At 43.3% G+C, this 14589-nt stretch overlaps 1 long non-coding RNA gene across 1 annotated transcript in view; it reads left to right on the top strand.

Annotated features, from left to right (window-relative positions):
• The window catches only part of LOC137301313 (uncharacterized), a 49056-nt gene extending 41357 nt beyond the window's left edge, over nt 1–7699 (top strand). Inside the window, exon 3 of the long non-coding RNA XR_010958270.1 lies at nt 7608–7699. This is a non-coding gene — a long non-coding RNA (uncharacterized lncRNA). The remainder of the gene's footprint in view (nt 1–7607) is intronic.
• The last annotated feature ends 6890 nt before the right edge of the window (nt 7700–14589 follow it).

Genomic DNA, 14589 nt, shown 5'->3' with positions numbered 1-14589 from the left:
GAGAAAGCACCAGGTAGGAGTAGCAGGAAGCGTAAGGCCAAAGGCTTTGTGAACACAAAGGGGATGGTCAAGGGTGTTTGACGAATTGTCATGTTTTTTATTTATATTTGTTTTCTTTCACATTTACAATAAATCTTCTTATTATCACCACTACTGCCACATCTTGCCAATTCTTGACTAGCTTGTGCAACAAGTCCCTTTCATGAAGCTCACCATGAACACCCACACTTGATGCCACCCATTGGGTCACCCTACAGTGGGTGTAGGTGTAGTTGTACCACTGTTTTGTGCAGGGGGTGGGGGAGGGGGCTGGTGTGGCCGCTCCTCTGTCCAGGTGATGAGGACTGGACTCTTCACACTGTCTGATGTTAGGAGGACCGTTCACATATCAGTGACTCCCTGGCCTCACGAGCAGCCATGGGTTGCTCCTCCTCCTCGGCCTCTTCCTCCTCAATATGTGTGGCAGATGTGGATGGGGCCTCCTCCAGCGGCACCCCTCTCTGTTGTGCCATGTTGTGCAGGGCACAACAGACGACTATAATGCGTCCCACTCTGTATTGGCGCGTATTGAAACGCTCCCCCAGAATGTTCAAGGCACCTGAAGCGCATCTTAAGCAGCCCTATAGCATGTGGCTGTCGTTATATCAACGCTGTGGCTCGGTGGTGGGGTTCCTCAGAGGTGTCATAAGCCACGTGTGCAGGGGGTATCCCTTGTCCCCGAGGAGCCAGCCCTTGTGGGTGTTGGGTGCGTGGAAGAGGGGCGGGACGTTGGACTCCCGGAGGATGAAGGAATCTTGGCAGCTGCCAGGGTACCTGGCGCACACGTGAAGGAATCTCTTGCGGCGGTCACAGATGAGCTGAGTGTTGATGGAGTGATAGCCCTTCCCGTTGATGAACAGTCCTGGCTCGTGTGGAGGTGCTCGTATTGCTATATGGGTGCAATCGATTACACCCTGCACCTGTGGGAAGCCAGCCACAGCGTGGAATCCCACTGCCCTCTCCGTCTGACTGAGGTCATCCATGGGGAAGTTGATAAAGTGCGTGGCCCTGCAGAACAAGCCGTTGGTGACCTGCCTTATGCACTTGTGTGCAGATGACTGAGAGACCCCGGCGATGTCCCCGGTGGCACCCTGGAAGAATCTGGAGGCGAAGAAGTTGAGGGCAGTGGTGACATTGACAGCGACAGGTGAGAAGATGCTGCTCGGTCCATCCGGGAGCAGCTCATCAATAAGGAGGCTGCAGATGTCCGCGACTACCTGGCAACTGACTCTAAGCCTCTGTATGCACTGCTCCTCGGTGATGTCCAGGAAGCTAAGCCTCGGTCTGTAGACCCTGTGGTGGGGGTAGTGCCTTCTGCGATGCATCTCTCTCTGCGGTTGCCCCTTCTCCTGCTGTGCAGGTGGATGTGTCACAGCACTGTGTTGTGGAGCTCCACGTGTCTGAGGTGGACGGCGAGGCTGGTGATGCTGTTTGTCCTCCAAGGAGGTCATGACTGCAGCTATGGCGGCCCCCATCAGGAAGATGTACATTTGAGAGGGTCCGCAAGTAGGTAAATGTGTCTGCACACCAGGGTTGAGGTTCCAAGTTGGTGAATTTAAGTGTTAGTGGGAAGGTGGTGGAGGCCAAACTTTGTCCAAAGTGACAGAGTGGCCTCCTGCAATGAGCAAGAGTCTCCCTCCTCTTCCGCCCCCCCCCGCCCAACCTGTCAAATGGACATTTGCAGCTCCCACAGGCTGGTGGCTGCAACACATCTGTTTCAACTGGGAGTGTTTCCCCCAGAACGGGAAACACGCTCAGTTGAGATGAAAATCCCAACCCTCCTAAAATATCCTACAAATCAGGTCTGCAAACGACCTGAACTATCAAATTAATTGGTTTAAGTGGGATCCCACCGGCTTTAATTGCTGGTGGGAGTCCCGCATATGGAGGCTGCACGCGCATCTAAGCGCGTCATTGGGGAACCAGAGGTGGGCGGGTTGGAGTCGGGCTCCGGACCCGCCCCAGGAATCCCGAATTTTAGTAGCCCCCCCCGCCACGAACGCACCCGCTCGGACATCTGAAAATCGACCCCATAGTCTTCAGATAATGGAATTGTTTTCTTTATAAATCCCACCCCGTTATGGCTCTTGCTTAAGCAATCCACAGTGTAGCAACCAAGTGACTCCATGTCATAGCCTTTTTTTTATTCATTCTTGGGATGGGGCGTCTCTGGCAAGGCCAGCATTTATTGACCATCCTTAATTGCCCTTGAGAAGGTGATGGTGAGCCGCCTTCTTGAACCGCTGCAGTCCGTGTGGTGAAGGTTCTCCCACAGTGCTGTTAGGTAGGGAGTTCCAGGACTTTGACCAGCGACGATGAAGGAACGGCGATACATTTCCAAGTCGGGATGGTGTGTGACTAGGAGGGGAACATGCAGATTGTGTTGTTCCCATGTACCTCCTGCTCTTGTCCTTCTAGGTGGTAAAGGTCACGGGTTTGGGAGGTGCTGTCGAAGAGGCCTTGGCGAGTTGCTGCAGTGCATCCTGTAGATGGTACAAACTACTGCCATGGTGCGCCGGTGGTGAAGGGAGTGAATGTTTAGGGTGGTGGATGGGGTGCCAATCAAGCGGGCTGCTTTTGTCCTGGATGGTGTCGAGCTTCTTGAGTGTTGTTGGAGCTGCACTCATCCAGGCAAGTGGAGAGTATTCCATCACACTCCTGACTTGTGCCTTGTCAATGGTGGAAAGGCTTTGGGGATTCAGGAGGTGAGTCATTCGCCGCAGAATACCCTTGAATACTGCTTGAGTTTAGAATGAAATTCTTCTTGTGTCACCACATTAGTGCTGCTTGGTGCGTCTGTGCGCTGTGCACTCTGTAAATAAGTAAAACAAGATTCATTTTGTGTTTTTATCTTCATAGCATCTTACCCTGTGCTAAGCTGGAAGAGAAGACATATGAACCAGAACATATGACACTCATATCTTCTAAAGTGCCATCTGTTGTCCCAGTGTATAGTTTGAGGAATCAGTGAAAAGTAATTTCCTGTCAGGGCAGCCTTCAATTCACTCACTGTTTGTTGGCCGACTCTCCTAAGATTTATTTTGACTTCTATTTTTCTCCCTATCACGATATGACTACTGCAACAAAAATGAAGCATTTTTTGCTGTGTTAGTTTATTGATTGCTTTCATTACTGTTAGATACAGAACACGCAAGGTTAATATTGGTCTCTTTTAGCTTTTTCTGCCAGGTACAGGAACCCATTTCAGTCTGGCAGGTCAAAGTCAATGAATATGTGTTTGAGTACTTGGATTCTGTCAAGCAAAGTTGGCATTACTATATTAATGTCAACTGGATGTAGTTTTGTTGAATAGTGTCTTTGATCGTTGGCTGGACAACATCTTAACTGCCAGACATCATAATCATTCAAATTAGAACAGATAAAAGGACCAAGCTAGACTAGAGTAGTGGTTTTGATTGACCTGTGAGAAGGGACAGGGTAAATGACAGGCTGTAGTCGGAAGTTTTTAGTGTGTGTATATCTAAGGTTGTGAGTGTCCAGTCAGTCTGAGGCCTGCAGAGATACTGGACTAAGTTAGTGACTCAGTAGTAGTGCTTTGCCATTTAAGAGGCGAGCATCTTTTTTCAAGGTTCAATGTATATTGGGAGATAGATCAGGGAGAAAAATATTTATTGTTTTGATGTATAACAGCAATAATAGTAAACTTTGCAATTATTGTAACATATTGGGGCAGATTTTCATCTTCCTGTGTTTGAGCACATTGGATGATCTGGGAGTAGTGAACAGAGAGAAATCAAGCGAGGAAGTCCATACATAATGGAACTATCCTGATTTTTTCATTCATTTAAATGAGTGGATGAAAAATTGGGTGGGCTCCCTTAAAGGCATGCAATCTCCTTGCCCAATTTTCCTCTATTTGCTTTCTCCAGACGATCCAACATGCCCAGGTTTATGACTGGAAAATCTGCTCCACACTGTTTTGTACTGAATACAGTTCATTTACCTGTTCTATGTTAAATAAATGTCGGTTGGTTTATAACCTGAACCTCAGTCTGATCGAATGTATCTTCAATCCACCTATTGAAGCCAGGAAGACGCACATGGCGGCCTGTGGTACTTTCCAGTAAAGCAAGTGGCAAGGGTTTTCTGATCAATCTCTGGGTTGTACCATGTAGATATTAGGCAGGTAGAGGCACACCCTGGATTGTAGGGTAGTCCTGAATCCGAGTAGAACATCAAACACAAAAGCCAAAAATGTAAAAACCACCTTCCTCGACTGACTGTTTTTAAGAGCAATGGAAGATAGTGATTTACAGTTTTCCCACAACTGTCTCCTGTAGTGAGGAATTTGGCCAGATAGTCAAGGTGTCAATAATTTTACTGTTAAGTGAAATATTGCTGCAAACTAACAACCCCCATCCTCTTGCTACATGAATGACAATACCCAAACTCTACAAGGCCCATCATAATGTTTGTAAGACCCATGATGCTTCATGATCCAGCCAAATCCTATCATCAAATGATCTGGACCCCCAAACACTGCTGTTCTGAATGGTTGCACAATGTTTCAATTACCCCCACTGTGTACCAATATATTCCTGTGTGCCACATGATAAATTATTGAGTAACTTCAGAAGATATATGTATATACTGTTTTTCTGATGTAAAATTAATTAAGAAAACATAACTTTCAGAAAAAAAATAATTTTATTACAATTCAACAGCACATCTTACGGAAACATAAGGAAAATCTGCTCTGACTGGAAACGATTCTTTTTTTTATCATAATGTTGAATGCAACTTCCAGTAACAGCCATGTGACTATATATGGAAGTTAAACTTATTACAGTATTCTATTTGGAAAACATCAGTAGATGCTATTATACTTGTAAGGGTAAATTTAGCGAATCACTGTTCCCACAGTGGAACATTGCTCAACTGAAGCAATGTATCAGAGGTATGAGTGTGGAGGTCAGCATGCCTCATTCATGACAATCCTGATTTTCCCATGATTAATTTTAAGCTGTACAATACTCAATTCATTCTGCAGATCATGATCATCAGGCTTACAACTTGCAGGACAGGCCTAATGTGATATTACTGTCATGAGCTTTTTCATTCACAGTCGGATGCAATGAGCTATCTTGACTCTACCAACAGCAGCATATTACAAAAGCAAAAATGTCTTAAATACTTACCAAATTGTACATCTTTTCTCCTCAAAGATAGGCTTTTTTCTTTTAACTTTCAGTTTGATTTCATTAAAAAAAGCAAGGAGAGAAATTGCCATTTTGATGTTTTTTAATAATATAGTTTAAGAAAATTAGAATTCTGATCATAGAATCTGTCTCATTTAATTTGCAATACATGGATGTCTTCCATTTATATGTTCTATTAGTTTTTAAAATATTTAACTGTCCCTACATCCAAAGTAGCAACTAGCTTCAGAATGCTCACCTGCATTATTTAAAACCGTACACTCTAATACCTTTAAGATTTTCAATCAGAAGGATTTGTCTTTCCAAAATCAATTATTAAAAATGAGTGGGCACATTTGCCCATTATGTTGGTATTAAAGTGATACATTTACTCTTGAAGTCCTTTGCCAATACAAACAAACTAAATAGTTCCATGCAATTTACCCTCTAGAAAAAAATAAACATTTCATTTGAAAATCAGCTTTGCTCAATGAGCTTAAATAAGAAACAGATACCACAATTAAAAGTTTGATTTACAGAACAACATGTTATTTAAAACTGAATATAAAGCAACATATTGCTTAAAGTGTACGCATTTGGTTGGTCGGACAAAAGTGTGAAAGCACATTACACAACAAGTAAAAGTTAAAATATCTTACTTACATCCAGCACTATATGGTTGCTATGTAGCTCAGAGTCAGCTCCTGTACTGTATGCTCTAAACTTTGTGAGCAATTATTGGACTGGGATTGAATTGACCAATATCTCTAATAGGTACCGGTGATGGACTGGGGTTGACAATTGTAAACAATTTTACAACACCAAGTTATAGTCCAACAATTTTATTTTTAATCCCACAAGCTTTCGGAGGTTTCCCCCTTCCTCAGGTGGTGTGGCCCACCTGAGGAAGGGGGAAGCCTCCGAAAGCTTGTGGGATTAAAAATAAAATTGTTGGACTATAACTTGGTGTTGTAAAATTGTTTCTAATAGGTACAGTAGACCCATAAATGATATGCATCTCCTTTATGATAAATATATGTACCCTATACAAAAATATAGTTACAGATCCTCTGTTATACAATTTGGAATTAATTTTGTCCAACGGTGCTATGGTATAAATGATGGAACATATGACGTATCCCGTCATTTTGATATTATAATGGGTCCATCCATGTTTAGGTGGGTGTATGGAAGATGACCAGTGGGGCATTAAATGGACAGGGACAGTCGAGTACATCCCTGTCCACTCTTACCTGCCTCAGTTATTCCCAAAAGTTGGTGGAGGGAGGGGAGAAGACCCCAGCCTACAGCTCCAGTTTGTTTTATATCAGTCTCACACTGCTAGTTAGCCACTGCCAATGCATATTAAAGATACTGTGACTATCCCCTCAGTCTCATCTATTGGCTTTTGTTAATTTTTCAAAGCTACTCAAAGCACACATCTGGCACAAAAAACATTAAGCAGCAATTTAACATTTCATATTAGAAGAAAAGTCTGGCAATTTATTAACTCTTTTAATTTCTTGGATTTAATCCTGGCACCATTAGTCCTCAGGATGTTCATATAAAATGCAACGGAAAATTTCTATTGAATACAAATGAAGACATCAATTCTTGATTCCAACTTTGTTGACAATAGAATAACTGTCATTGGTGTTTTAGATTTATGTTTGGATTTCACCCTCCTCATACTTTCTCCTCCCCAGGTTTGCTGGTGAGGTAGTGATGGAGTTCAGTAGGTCTGTTACAATTCAGGTTGAGGCAAATCAGTGCAAAGTGCACTTCTTTCAATAATCCCTTCAGTAGGTTCAAAAAAGCCCAAGTTGTTTTCTTTTTAAAACACTGCAGAATAAAAGAACATAAAAATAGTTTGATCAGTGTGCAATGCAAACATTTTCAAGTCACTTTTGAACTGTTAGTGATTTTATTATCCTCTTAACAATGATTGTAAAATAACACCTTAGTTAGTAGGCTTTACTAATTGTACTTTTATTATTAGTCTGCATTTTCTGATGTGGGTTTAATGCACCATTAAACGGATCAGGATTAGTGAACCAAAAACACCAATTTAGCCAATTATGTGGGCAGATTACAAAAGGATCTGCCATTTTCTCATGTTGCTGTAAATCACAATCCAACCAGGTTTTATTATTGGTGACAGACTTAAGGCAATGCTTTTTAAAAAATTATGGCAGAATTTTCCACTTAAAATGCTTGTTTAAATTGTAGTGGTGTATTCCAATTTGTCATGGTACAATATAAATTATGTATTTTAACATTCCTGCATATGTGTTAAAATTTACTAGCATGATATTAACTGTTTTCAGACTATAGATGAATTAAAGATATTGATGCAATAAAACTGTTCCAGAAGACTGTAAACCTCCAATTTATATATTTTATGTACAGCAGGTGATTGTGGCTCATGGCCTTGAAGTTGCTCTGTGGGATACCAACATTTGTGTGATAGCATAAAGATGTAATCCCAAGACTAAAGAACACCATAGGTAAGATTTTTAGGACCTTGCTACTTGTTGTTGGCATGAATAATACAAAAGTATCAAACATTGTGACTATTTGTTCTTGTTTATTGTATATATTGGTAAAGTAAGATAGTTTAGGGGTAATGTTGCAAGTCTGGAATACCAGTGGTCTGCCTTGCCCACCCACAGTACAAATTGGAAGTTTGGGTATGCACTGCCCATGATTTTCCAACCATTATTCTCAGACGTGTGTAATTATTCCCCTTTTTACCTCTTATCAGAAACTAAAGACTTTAGGAGGAGAATTTTGGACAGACAGTTTATCTGCACCATGCTCCATTTTATTGTGTGTAATTTCAAATCTATCATCAAGATGAAGAACATTGATTCCTTTCCCACTGTCCTCTACAGCACAAAATACTTTTGAGGGTTGCTTGCCTTTCTCAACTGTAACAGTCTGGGCCTTTTGGTGACCTGCTGTTCTGTCATAAAAGTGCATGTTTTAGCTTAATGGATTTCTTGAGCAGAATATATAATTACATTTTTCAGAAATGATTGCACCATAACTTGTACTGGGTTGTTATTTTCTGCCTTTTACTGCCACAGTGGTGTAAGTCATGCTCATTTGCACAGGTCAGGTGGCTTATTTCCAGTTGTCGGAACTGTAAGTTGGATAATTTCAACCAACTTCCCAATGGTTTTTTTTAATTACTGTCAGCAGTAAATTAGCATCCAGTGCTTTGGAAAATTGCTGATGACTTGACACTAACTGGACTTGGTCAGCTACTGCCAAAAGGCCAAGGCAGAAAACAATAATCATTGATAAAGTGAATTTGTGGTGAAGTTTTCCCTCAAAGAATAGGGGAGTGGGACTATTTGGATAGCTTTTTCAAAGAGCTGGCACAGGCATGTTGGGCTGAATGGCCTTCTTCTGTGCTGTAAGATTCGATGATTCTATGAAGTTAAGGACATCAGTATTCGGCAATGTAACATTTTTTTGCATTTTTCTTACTCAGTTTCAAAATCAGCCACTTCCAATACTGAAATAGTAATGGATTAGTAAACAACCCTCCATGCTGCCTCAAAAATTTGTGTTAATCCCAAATTTAATGCAGCAGTTCTAGAAACAGGGTAAAGACGTCCCCAAAATCATGATGCATAAAAGCCTTTCATATTCATTATATGATTAGTTACTAATCCACTCACTAACTAATCATATAATGAACATGAAAGTGTTGGTGCAATCTGTCAGGTCCTTGCCTTTGTACTCTTGGAGTACAAATCCAGCCAATATTGAAGATATAAAGGCTTCCTCTCTCTAAGGGTTTTATACGGAATGATTTTGGAGATGTCTTCATCCAGTTCCTAGAACTGATGTAGCAAAATTGGGATTAACACACATTGTTGGGACAGAATCCTGTCCGAGCTGGGTTCTGCTCAAATTCCTGCCCCCCTCCCCAGGGATAAATCTTCCACTCCCGCTCCCGGTGCCCAGGAATTAGGAGCCTCTGTTACATAAGGATGCAAGTCAACCAGAAGCAATTATGCCCAACTTTGTGCCCCTGCATAGAGAAAGAGCATGCTCAGTTATCACTCTTTTAGACACCATACACCCAACACACACCTAACGTAAATAAATCTGAGCAACATTTTTATTAAGGTTTTCCTCATTTATGGACGTTAACTCTTCACCCAAATGTTTTCAGTTATACCAGTAGGAACCGTACTGAACAGAGCAGAGACTCTGACCCAAAGGAATTCAGAAGGCGAGTGAGGTGGTAATTAGAAAGCCAGCCTTAAGTTCAGAGGCCAGTTTGATCGGAACTAGGCTATCAACTTCAAAATAAAACCGATTTGCTGTAAGAATTCATGGACTAAATAGAGTAATAAATCAATTGGAATTTTTTTTTAGGATACAAATTTGGAATCAATTATTACTTCTGTCTTTCTGTTCTTTGTTATCATTACCTCACCTAATGATGTTGGGCATTGATTAAAGAATCAAAGGATTTCAATTAAAACACACAATGAATGGTTTCAATGAAAGGCTTAGACTGTGATTTGGAGGCATTCCATGTAAAGTCAGTTGAGTGCATGAAAGAGTTCATATCGGTCTCTATGATGGAAAGATTAATTTTGCTATACAAGATGAAGTACTGATATTGTGCATCTTGCATTATCTTATCAATCATGCTGCCTATGTCTCAGTTCTTCATCTCTCCCCTCCTCCTAAATTATATACCTGAGTCTGGAGTTTGAAGAGTCATGTAGGAGAGAAGGGAAAAACAGCAGCTCTGACTTGGATTGACTCTGGACTTGGCAGTGGATTTGAAATCCAGTCTGGGTGCTTTGCTGAGGAGTATATATGCAGCCAAAATCTTGAACCAGCATCGGCCATTATGCTCAGTTTGAAGAAATCAACACCCACAAATTACTATTCTACTGTTTTACAGGCTGTTTGTTTTCCTCCAAGTTTTTCATCCAAAAGCCTTAAGAATAAATAACTAGGGATCAAACAGTATGGGCCTGCACATGAATGGTAAGGTCCGAGGGGCCCTTATATTGGTCCTTGGACCTCATTCCCATTTCAACGACGTTGCAGGAGGAGGCCACAAAGGTAAGTGATGGAAGTTCGGGGGTGATTGCGGGCCTTGGGAGGGGGGGTCGTGGGCCTGGGTGGGAGGGAGATAGAAAATTGGGGTGCCTGGAGGCTGGAGTTGAAAGGAAGCGAGATCGGGGTTCGGGGAGCCTGGAGGTCGGGGGTCTCTGAGCCGGAGGGTCCAGGAGTGCTGCTGATCGGGAGGGGGTTGAGTGTGGGGTCAGAAGGAGCACTCCTGCTCCTCCCAGCTCCATGTTCAGGTAAGTAATTTACCTTTATTGATGTAGGCATTCTGCAGGGTTGGTTTCCCCGAGTACAGCCGGCGATGGCATTGGCTGCCTCGAGGCAAACCAATCTTGCAGTGGGGACCTCAAGCAGGCATTAGGCCCCTTATTTGCACATGAAAAGAGGCTATGCCTGCTTCAGGCGTGGGTAAAGAACGCCTCTTGTTTGTCCTTACCAAATATAGCGGTTGGCACACTTCCGGTCGCATGCTCTTCCTGCCCGCCATTTTGGGAACTTAGGAGGCCGCTTAGCTCTTGAAAAACTGGCGCTAAATGGCCGAATTTCTAGGCCATGGTGTCTAATAACCACTAGGCAATAAGGCCCCCTTCCCCCTCACCCGGCTTACCCAGAGCACCAGAAAGTATTAACATGAGTGCATGAGAATTAGATGCAAAGCACCAATAAGACAGTTGTGAGAAAGGATCTTGGCTTGGAAGATCAGGAAGTAGACTCAGTATGGCTGGAGATAAGAAATAACAAGGGGCAGAAAACACTGGTGGTAGTAGTTTATAGGCCCCTAACAGTAGTTATACTGTTGGACAGAGTATTAATCAAGAAATAAGAGGAGCCTGTAACAAAGGTAATGCAATAATCGTGGGGGATTTTAATCTTCACATAGACTGGGCAAACCAAATTGGCAAAAGTATTTTGGAGGACGAGTTCATGGAATGCATTCGGGACAGTTTCCTAGAAAAATACGTAGTAGAACCAAGCAAGGATCAGGCTATTTTAGATCTTGTCTTGTATAATGAGACAGGGTTAATTAGTAATCTCATGGTAAGGGATCCTCTGGGGCAGAGTGATCGTAGTATGATAGAATTTCACATTGAGTTCGAGAGTGACGTACCTAAGTCCGAAACTAGGGTCTTAAACTTAAACAAAGCTAATTACATAGGTATGAGGGGTGAGTTGGCTCAGATTGATTGTGAAATTAAATTAAAAGATATGACGGTAGATAAGTAATGGCGAACATTTAAAGAAATATTTCATAATTCTCAACAAATATACATTCCATTGAGAAATACTGGGCGCTAAATTGGGCCGCGTAGTGCCCGTACAGCGCAACACGACCTCTTCAACATCCAAGATGGCGTCTTGGATGCGCAAGTACGTTTCCAGCGTGACGTGCGCCAGGCGCCATTTTGGTATAGGAGTTAGCGCAGGCGTAGGTAACGAACGCTGGAATCATGTAAAGTAGGAAGAAAATAGCTTCAATCAGTGTGCAAGGCTGATTTAAAGTGATAGACACCATTTTACGACTTAACGCTCAACTCAACGCACAGAACTAACTCCGACCATCTGAACGTGTCTTAGAGTGCCTGGAGGACCCCCCACTGGCGCTATTTAAAGGGATTTACAAGTTTGTGGCTGGATTATTGCTTCTGGCTGCCGAGACATTTGTACCTGTTTTTGGAGGTCTGCTACACTTGAATACTAGGACGCGGGGACATAGCCTAACATTTAGAGCCAGGACGTGTAGGAGTGAAGTTAGGAAATGCTTCTACGCGCAAAGGGTGGGAGAAGTTTGGAACAGTCTTCTGCAAATGGCAGTTAATGCTAGCTCAATTGAGAATTCTAAATCTGAGATTGATAGTTTTCTGTGAACCAAGGGTATTAAGAGATATGGGGCTAAGGCGAGTATATGGAGTTAGGTCACAGGTCCACCCTGATCTGATCGAATGGTGGAACAGGCTTGAGGGGCAAAATGCCACCGCCACTTTCTGGCTCCTGATATGTGCCAGCTTCTCCTGCAAGAAAGCGGGACGTGTGTCTGGGTGATGTGCCTGTCATGGTTGAATAGCTGCCCGTGTGTGTGGCCTGTTAGTTGTGGGTGGGCGGCTTGCAACGGTGGTAATGTGTAAGGGTGAGAAGGTTGAGTACTGATGGAAAGAGTTTGTTGGTATGTGGGAGATGGGGGGTGTAGTGCGTGGTGTAGTTGGTAGGAGACGCCACTTGACAGTTGACCTCACTCATCTTGACCACTCATGTCAAAGCATTGAACTTCTTCCTGTTCTGCATCCATGTTCATGATGCTGTGCGCCTGGCATCAACTTCATCCCCGACTACCTTTTGGGTGTATGTCTGGAGGGCCTTTTGTTCCGCCCCCACCCCCACCGTGGATGTAGGATGACCCTCTTTCTGTCCACATCTTGCACCAAGGTCTCTGATGCATCAGCAGAGAACCTTGGTGCACAGAGTCTCAGATCGACAGATTGGAGGATGTGGGATTTAGTGGTGCGCAACCTTTATTCAATGTTTTAACATAACTCATCAGTATATAAAAATAGGAATGGGACCTGCATCTGTGCTTTACATGTGCAATGTCTGATCTCCATTCAGACTCCATGCAGACAGCAGGCTGTTATATTCAGCAAATAACAGGTACTTTAAGAGATTTCTAACAGACAGCCTGGCTTTAAGAGATTGGAGTTTCCCCCTGCTGGTGGAAAGTGCAAATTGCATGGAATCCTCGTTCAACGCTGATTTCCAACACAGATTGCAGGTCAGTCCTCAGGCCTGACAAAAGTCTCGTCCTGCCTGCGCAGGGACCATTGGGCAGGGGGTAATAATAGATCGTGCTACTCCCGCCCAAAAACAGGCCCTATCCAATTTTTCCCACAAAAACTCCACGGGAAAAGTGATCCATCCGTGGCTAACTAAAGAAGTTAAGGGTAGTATTAGATTAAAAGAGGAGGCTTATAATGTTGCCATGAAGAGCAGTAAGCCTGAGGATTGGGAGAGTATTAGAAACCAGCAAAATATACCAATACTAATTACTTCAAGTTCCTCACTCTCATTAGACCTTATGTTCCCAATTACTTCTGGTATGTTTTTTGCGTCTTTTACTGTGAAGACACTTAGAAAATATTTGTTTAACATCTCTGCATTTAGAGTCATAGAGTCATAGAGTTATACAGCACGGATAGAGGCCCTTCGGCCCATCGTGTCCGCGCCGGCCATCAAGCCCTGTCTAATCTAATCCCATATTCCAGCATTTGGTCTGTAGCCTTGTATGCTATGGCATTTCAAGTGCTCATCCAAATGCTTCTTGAATGTTGTGAGGGTTCCTGCCTCCACAACCCTTTCAGGCAGTGAGTTCCAGACTCCAACCACCCTCTGGGTGAAAAAGTTCTTTCTCAAATCCCCTCTAAACCTCCCGCCTTTTACCTTGAATCTATGTCCCCTTGTTATAGAACCCTCAACGAAGGGAAAAAGCTCCTTAGTATCCATCCTATCTGTGCCCCTCATAATTTTGTACACCTCAATCATGTCCCCCCTCAGCCTCCTCTGCTCCAAGGAAAACAAACCCAATCTTCCCAGTCTCTCATCATAGCTGAAGCGCTCCAGCCCTGATAACATCCTGGTGAATCTCCTCTGCACCCTCTCCAAAGCGATCATATCCTTCCTGTAGTGTGGCGACCAGAACTGCACACAGTACTCCAGCTGTGGCCTAACCAGTGTTTTATACAGCTCCATCATAACCTCCTTGCTCTTATATTCTATGCCTTGGCTAATAAAGGCAAGTATCCCATATGCCTTCTTTACCACCTTATCTACCTGTTCCGCCGCCTTCAGGGATCTGTGAACTTGCACACCAAGATCCCTCTGACCCTCTGTCTTGCCTAGGGTCCTCCCATTCATTGTGTATTCCCTTGCCTTGTTAGTCCCTCCAAAGTGCATCACCTCGCACTTTTCCGGGTTAAATTCCATTTGCCACTGTTCCGCCCATCTGACCAACCCATCTATATCGTCCTGCAGACTGAGGCTATCCTCCTCGCTATTTACCACCCTACTAATTTTTGTATCATCAGCGAACTTACTGATCATACCTTTTACATTCATATCCAAGTCATTAATGTAGACCACAAACAGCAAGGGACCCAGCACCGATCCCTGTGGTACCCCACTGGCCACAGGCTTCCAGTCACAAAAACAACCTTCGACCATCACCCTCTGCCTTCTGCCACTAAGCCAGTTTTGTATCCAAAGTGCCAAGGCACCCTGGATTCCATGGGCTCGTACC

This window comes from Heptranchias perlo, chromosome 33 (genome assembly GCF_035084215.1).
Source record: "Heptranchias perlo isolate sHepPer1 chromosome 33, sHepPer1.hap1, whole genome shotgun sequence".
Lineage (NCBI taxonomy): Eukaryota > Metazoa > Chordata > Chondrichthyes > Hexanchiformes > Hexanchidae > Heptranchias > Heptranchias perlo.
Note: the sequence above shows the minus strand (reverse complement) of the source record. Positions and strands in the feature narration are given on the sequence as shown.